The sequence below is a fragment of the Cupressus sempervirens genome, chromosome 11 (genome assembly GCF_028749045.1).
Source record: "Cupressus sempervirens isolate cs-2001-9-10 chromosome 11, ASM2874904v1, whole genome shotgun sequence".
NCBI classification, from domain to species: Eukaryota; Viridiplantae; Streptophyta; class Pinopsida; order Cupressales; family Cupressaceae; genus Cupressus; species Cupressus sempervirens.
Window position 1 is genome coordinate 257,416,844 of NC_143128.1, and position 8,764 is coordinate 257,425,607.

Consider the following 8,764-nt stretch of genomic DNA (forward strand, 5'->3'; position numbering starts at 1 on the left):
TTAGCTACTGAAAAATGGAAGTGTTATAAGATTCATGTTTAGATTTATAAAATGCTTTGTAATATTTTAAAATAATTAGAAGCATGTTCTGGTAAATTCTTCCTTTTGAAAAATTTGACTAAAATATAAAATACTCAATTTTTCCATTTAAACATCTTAATTTTATTAGTCCTTTCAAATTGTTGTTATATTCTAACTCTAAAAGTATATTAATCAAGGATCAAGCATGATTTGAGGAGATGAGGGTTCATTTTCGTCAACTTCTTCATCCTTGTTTTGGATTGACATCTCAAGCATACTGACATCTAAGGTAGAGTTACCATCCCAAACTTCAATCTATTCTTATGCTAGATATAAGCCCATCCAATTGTTGCAGTTAGTTGGTCATATGTGGACGAAAATGAACAAGAAGGTGAGATTTCTTTTAATGATATGGAACTAGCTTATCAGTCTATTGGAATCAAGGGATGACAAGAGAGGATACAAGGGAATAAGTTGTTGTTGATTGATTGGAACATCATAATGACAGGGTCTACAGATGTAAATGTCATTTCTGATACATGCTACCACTTTATCAATATTTCCTATATAGTCATATTTAAATAACCATTTGCATAATGTCAATATGTTGGATTTATCTATTTCTAATATACATTCCATGGCCAAAAACATCACAAGTATGTTGCTAAGAACTCTATACCAATATGTATTATTCATGAATTCCTTTCTTGAGATCCTATAGACTACTCTTTTAATCATGAAATGAGAATTTTGTAGGATTATGGAAAGATGACAATCTAAAATGGGTTCATCAAAGAAAATTTGTGGAGAAGGTCCCTTCAACTTAATAATGGAGTTCATTTTTAAAACCTTTACAAAATGTGTGTCTTCATTCTTCTTAAAAAGGCTACCACTTATCGAGGGTCCAAGAAGCTAAAATTTTAGAGGCACCTTGTTGGTGTAAATAATTATTCACTATTTACACTTTACTTAGTTTACTTAGGTCACTGCATTATTTTATTATTTATTAGTGAGACACTTAGGAGTTTGCATACTCTTATGAATTGTCATGTTGACGACACTGGAGTAAGCAACTCAAATTCAGCACATGGTATCTACAACACTGGAGTTTGCATAATCAACTAAGTTGTCATGTAGACAACACAGTTATTCACACCCCTATTTTAGCACATGGTGTCTATAACATAATTTTGCATGCTACACCTTTGTAGGCCTATCTTCTAATCATCACACTTACTCCTGTGCTTAATGGAGGATAACCCACACCTGGTGGACATGTGCCTGGTTGTATGACTTATCATGTTGCTAACTTCTAGGCATTCTAGAAGCATTCTAGAAGCCTTTATATAGAGGCACTTCTAGTGTACTTTTATACAATGAAGTGAATATCATATCGTCATTCTGATCATACTCTTTTGGTCTACTATTGTGCTTGTACTTGAGTTCCTTGATCTTGGGTGATTTTTCCCTAAGCAAAATTCTTACATGGTATTAGAGCTTGAAGGAGATTCTCTTCACATAGTCATTCAAGACCATTCTTGCTTCAACACCTTGACTCAGATCTAGAGAATCCACAGATTTTGGGAGTATCTAGAGGTAAAGCAGACCTTGCCATTACATCTGGAATGCTGATTCGATGAAAATCAACTATAAATTCACCTATGTTGGGCCAAAGTTGATTTTGAGGAAAATTTTTTATGCAAACCGGCACCCAAAGGCCCAATTTGCAAGTACGGTATGATCATTATTTAGATTTGCAATTTTATTTTTAGATCTATCATTTTAATTTTTTGAACAATTTGTTAGCATTATTTTGCTATTTTGGGAATATTTTCAAAAAAAAAATTAGGCTAGTTTGGCCTACAGAGAAATTTTTTTAGTAGGAACCAAGTGGTGAAATCCCAGCCCCTATAGGTGGAATATTTTGTGAGAACTCAACATATTCCTTTTACCATTTCATTCTGGTGGGCATCACTACATTTCTGGCATTTGCATCAAATCTGAGCCGCCTCACATCATTTAATGGCAACCGCTACCACTCACGGGTTAAACAATGGCTAAGGCAATTTCGATGACTTTCACTTTTCTTTGACATCCACAGTCTGTACCTTTTAAAAGCTATGGAAGCCACCCATCGCATGCATAAGGGATTTTAAACCCACTTCCTGTGGGTTTTAAACTCACCACTGACATTTCAAGCCCCTGGCGGCTCCTTCCTGGTAGCCTTTAAACAAAACTTTCTGGCCGTGCTTTAAATTGCATTGATCTCCCAGTGAGTTTCTTGCCTACGGCATCGACCATGTCCTCTGTCTGCCATGCAACACCCACAAAAGTTGCTCACGTCTTAATAGATAGCCCTCCAAATGTTCCACCAACTACAAAGTATAGTGAAGTATAGTTATCTCCTGCACATGCAACACCCCACTTGTCACGCTAAGTCACACCTTTATACGTCAGCAATGACATGCACAGTGACCGTACTTCCACATCACCACTAGCTAGATAGGCCATACATTTGACACATCAGAAGATTTGTACATTGAGTCACCCGAATACATCATCCTCATTCATATAGTTTGTACACTGTTGATGTTAGCATGACATCATTTGCCACATCAATTGGGGGCCAAGTTTTTGATGATGTCATCATTTTACTATCTTAAATTTGATGATCATTTGACCATCATTTCCAAGAAATTTTGAATTGTTGCAATGGTCATTTGACCATCAAATTTAACCTCATATTTTTCTGATCAGACCCCTCTCCAAATTCATTTTTGATTTGATAGTCTGACTTTGGGAGGCCATAACTCAATCATCCAGACTCCAAATCAGGTGCAATTTTTTTTGATTTTGGCTAGAATTTCCTAAATTTTTTAGTGGTGTAGTTCTTTTCTAGTTTAGGTGCATGAATTTGTTAGAAATTATGTCTTTTGGTGACTATACCTATCCAATCCTACATTTTGCAAATTCATTTGCTCTGTACGAGCTCATTTGGACTCGAAATGAGGTTCTTTTTTTTTTGAAAGTGCATTATTTTTTGTCTACTTTCCAAATCTACAATTATATTATAGGATTTTGTGGAAAAATATATTAATTCAGAATTAGGTCCTTTTCTGCATTGTAATGCTTTGATATATCTTCAGAATTGTTGTATATCTGAGATACATTGCATAGTTCTAGTTTTGAACTCTAAAAGGAGGTTGTAAAAAGGCAAAATCAAAAGTCCACTAAGGCCAAAATTGGCAAGTAGCTATTGTAAATGCACTAAGTATAAAGTGCCAAAAGCATCCTTTTGGGGGGGTTTCTTGATTAAGTGAAAATGGGGGGTGTTTCTTGGTGTTGTGTTTATGTTTTCCTATTGTTTTCTTTCATTTCTTGCATCATGGGAAACTTTAAGTTTCCAAAATTAACACCACATAACTATGTTACATGGTCTATTAAAATGTGGTGTCAATTAATGCATAATGAAGTTTCTCAATATGTAGATGGTACCATTCCTAAACCAACAGGTGATCAAGTATCTAAAAGTGATATTAATTCTTGGGAATCTGTAGATAGGAAAGCCCTAGGTGATATTTTGTTGGGGGTTGAAGAGAAAATCCTCTATTAGATAGAGAAGTACAAGACATCCAAGGATGCTTGAGATGCCCTCAAAAACCTATATGGTAAAGTGTCTAAAGAGGATGTTTACAAAATTGAAGATGAGCTTGTCTCCCTAGATCCTAAGACATTTGATTCTATACAGGATTTCATCATTAAGGTGAATGAATTAAGAACAAAGCTTGATGATAGTGGTAGTCCTATTAAAGATGACAGGTTAATCTATCTCATTCGTAATAAGCTACCATCTGAATACTCCACATTTGTTTCTTCTTACAACACCACAAAGACTACATTAGGGGCTGCCTATCAGAAAGTCACTTTTGATTGTTATGCTCAACTGTTGGATGATGAAGAAAAGAAGTTGCAATTGTAGACACCTAAAAACCTTTAGAAAATAAAGTATTTTTATTTTCTGAAAAAGTTTTGATGACATCATCATTAATTAATTAATTAATTAATTAATTTTTATGCCATTAAATCCCTTTATCTTAATTAAAAATATTTAATTAAGGAATCCCTCCCAAAAATGTTTAAATCTTATTTAAACATTATTTCCTTATTTATTAATTATTTAATTAATAAATTGACCAAAAATCCTAAAATAAAAAAAAAAATTATTTTTTGCCCAAAACTTGGCCAATTTCCTTAAGACCACTAACCTCTTCCAAAATCTTCTAATCCTTCTTTAATTTTAATTAAAGGCTAATCCCATCATTTCCTACCCCTAATCCCAACTCAAAATATTTAATTAAGATTAAATATTAATCCTCATGTTTATTAAAAAAAGTTTTAATAAATATCTCCTCAACCCAAACCCTTGAAATAAATAAAACTTTATTTATTTCCTAAAAATCTAATTTATCCTCATCCTAAGAAGTTCTAGACTCTTCTAGAAAGTCTTATCCTCATCCTAGGAAATTCTAGACTATTCTAGAAAGTCTTTATCCTCATCCAAAGTCTAGACTCTTCTAGAAGATGTCTTTAAAACTAATCCTAATCCCCTCCTAACCTTGTCACATTCCCTAAACATGGGTTAAGACTTACTAACCCAAGCCAAAGTTAACAAATATCTCCTCCTTCACCCACCCTCATTAAATGCCATCCACTTTCCTATTCTTAAGCTAATCCTAAACCATCCTAATCCATCCTCTAATCATTTGCACAAGCCTAAACAAGCTTAAAACTTTCTTAATCAAGTCCAAGTCTAAATTGCTCTCATCACCCTCAAAATATCTCAACCATAAAACTTTATGAAGTCCACTAGGTCATAAATGACTCTTACAAGCCCTTTTATTGCTCTTACAAGTCATTATGAAGATTTTATCCCTTGAGCCTTCTTTGTTGACTCATCCTTCCCCTTTCCTCCATCCTCTCACCATGTGACATGTGTCACTCCTTGATTGGCTATAAGGAAGCACAATCCATGTGCTCTCCTCTCATGCAATCTGAGCCTTCCATAAGCTTTTTCCCATCCTTGCATCTTAGCCCTCAATCCCTCAAGCCTCTTGCCTATAAATTGGATCCTTCCCCTTTACAAAATAACACAATCCATGAAGTAAAGTTATAATGCTATTTTGAGATCCAAATCCATACTAAAGCCATCTATCCACACTAAAAATCCACAATCATCCATTGAAGCCTTTGGAAGCATATTGAGCATACATCCTATCCATTTAGATAAAACTACTCAACAAGAGAGCTTCTTATTGAGAGAGTCCATTAATGGCTTATATTCTCAATTGAGAGTTCATCTTAGTCTATCTTGAAGTTTATGAATTTTGTTTAGTTTGTAGAAGCTTTATTTAAATTTGGTTTTTATTAGCATACTAACATTGCTCATATACATTTTGGCACACCCGGTGGGACCCCGCATGGGTCATCTTCATTAGCTTTTTTAGTCAAATTTTGTATGTTATTTGCTGATTTTGGCTAATTTTTCTTGTTTTTGTGATTGGTAGGATTGTATAAATTGGTTTTGTAGGTCCACATGAGCATGAAGAAGACAAAGGAACTCATAATCTATCTCATAGTGTTTGCAGATTTTTCAAGCTTATAGGTGGACAAAGAACTTGAAATTCTTCTTCCTCTTCTTGTCTATATTCTTCTTATTCCATCTACTTCTTCTTCTTCTTGTGGGAGATCTTGGCCATTTTTTTTTAAGGAAGCAAAATCATACACACTTCTTTTTAGTGCTTAAAATGAACCCCCAAATCATACTTAAATCCATTGAAAAATTTAAAATTTGCAAGAAAGAAAAAATCTTTTAACAAGTGAAAGTAAACCAATCTAATCATTTGCATCCTTGCAACATCAAGGTTTTAGATGCATTCATGCAAAATTAGGAACACTTCACTTTTGGGAATTTAAAAAGAACTTCAAGTTTCTATTTCAAAAGGTTCAAATTCAACACTAAGTGCACACTAAAGTTCTTTTAAAAAATCTCATGAAAACTAAGAGTCCTAAATGGTTGCCAAAAATTGTCCTAAAAGCTTTTTTATTTGTTCCAAACAAATGTCTTATTGCAAAATCTTGAATGTTTCTTAGGATTTTCATGCATCAAAACAATCTAGGAATATCATTTTTGGGCTTAAAATATGAAAATTAGAACACAAAATCTTGAATGAAAACCAAAGTCCAAAGAGTCATTTTCACTTTTGAGTCCAAAACAATCTTGAATGATCTAAGGTTAAAACAAAGCACTTCAAAGTTCTTAAAACAACACACAAAATCTCAATCTTGAATGCTCAAAAGAAAACACTTGAATGTTTAACCACTTTTCTTTGAATGCATGTTGCTAAAATCACTCTTGAATTCCATGGATTAAAATCAAATTTTCCTTGAATGCATGATTAAAACAACAAATCCAATCTTGAATTCTAAGGATCAATTAACCATTGCAATATCAAACACTTCATTTGGAGCTTCTAAAAATTGAACAAAACAAATCTCTTTTCCACATGCAATCTAGGTAAAGTTTGATTTTTGGACATTTAAGAAACCTTGTTAAGTTAAAATACAAATTTGCAAAAATCAATTTGAGTAGTTCCTTGGACTCACCTCTTTTCTAATCACCCATCAAATATTAACCATTGGTTGCAATCTCAGCGCCATTTATGGGGATGGGTCTACTTGAAAAAGGTGTTAAATGTTCCACAATCTAACTCACTCACTTGGTCTTTGAATGTTTGCTTTAACTTTATCAAAATTCTTAAATGATCAAAAATCTAGATTAAATCGATCACACTTCAAGTTTGGGCACTAAAATTGAACAACAACTGACGTGGAGAGCCTCCGGGCACGCGCTTGAAATCGAATCTCACACACTTTTGTTTTGGGCTTAAAACAAACTCACACTCAATCTTGAATGCCTTAAAGAAAATTAATCGATACTTGACGTGGAGGGCCTCTGGGCGCGCAAGTTTGCTTTTGTTGAGCCTAACTCTTCTTATTATTTGCATTCTTCGATCGATTTACTTTTGTTGGCGCTTCAAGTTGGAATTGAACATTGTCTCTTAAACATGAGTGCTTGCAAAGTCTAGATTAGCACACATAAGAGTCAGTTGGTAAAAGAACAAGCGTGTTTTTTAGCCCAAGGTCATCCAAGTCTTCTCTCCCCTTGTCGTCTTTCGAGGCCATCTTGGGTGCATAAGATTAGGATCCAAAACCTTGTTTTTTTTTTAGGAGGCCTGCTTGGAGATTTCATCACCCCTTGGACGACCTCAACTCCAGCGTTCTGGTAGAGTATAAGAATTGGGAGGTGAATCGAAAGACACCTCTCTTGGGATCAAGATTTTGTCACTCAGGCTAAGCCTCAAGGAACTTTATACCCTTGAGAAGTGAAAGAGGAGAAGTGGGTTATCGCTCCTCTTGGCTGTGTGACATCTTTTTGGTCTCATCTACAGATTTGGGCCTCACGTACCTTGGGTATATCGAGGACTCCTTAGCTAAACCAACTGTCAACCTTGTAGACAACCATCTAGGATGTTAATGTGTTTGAGGTGACTGATTGAAACATTTGTAGAATATACACACTCCTTGGCGCAAGTATCACTTTCTGAGAATCAAAAACTTCTATCTGGTTGTTTCTATCTATTGCTTGATCTTTTATTTGTTGAATGAATATTTGCCAAACTTGGTCAATCTTAGCTTAGGGCATACTTAGCGTAGTCACTGCCTATTCCAAAAGTTGAATGAGTTGAAGCAAAACAACCAAGATCTCTCAAAGCCAAGCAGATTTAGAAATTGATGTCAGAGCAACCCAAACCCAAACAGAAGTTCCACAAAGTTAAACTCAAACCATCTCTAGCATACCAAGAACTTTCAGCCAAGAGAAAAGAAATAACACCAAGCCCACGAATTGCCAAACTCCACAAAGCAGAGGAAAAAGCTACCGACGAAGCACTTCAAGAGGCCTGGTTAGAGCGCACCATCAAATTTAGCCAACATCTAGGAGTTAATCCTGCTTATGCCTTACCAACTAGGCATGATTTCTATGATTAGACACCCTTGTTTCTCCCCATCTTCTTGGATTAGCTTCACTTTAGAGTCATCTTTGTAGAAAAGCCAACCATCTTAGGTTATCCCCTTAAGCATTATTAGCTCATCCATCTCATTTAGAATCAAACCATCTAGCCAACACCTCACATCCAAGCCTTCAAAATTGTTGTCACTTTTTCCAAAAGTTTTCCACTCCTAAAATCTTCCAAATCCATCAATCTCACCAAGGTTATCCCTTTGATAGAGCTTTGTCTATGGTAATCTAGCTTTGTCACTTGTTATCCCTCATCACCTTGAGCTAAAGGTTGGGATCCACAAGTGGTCAATCTCGTGTTCTTCCTAAAGGATCATCAGTCTATCCTTAAGTTGACACAATCACCACCAAGCTTGCACATAGGAAAGCAGACCTTTCGTGCTTTGGCAACATATCTTTGAAGTTAGAATCTCCAACCCAATCCTCCTTAGGTTTTGTCATATAGCTTTGCCTTAACCTAGGAAATCATTTGCATAGAGAAGCCTTCCCCCTTTTGCATCCATCAGCATTATTGCATCTCATCCCTAGGAGCATTTTTCATGCCACCCGTCACTCGCTTAGCCAAGAAGAAAGAAACAATGGAGCCCTATCATTTGGATCGAACAA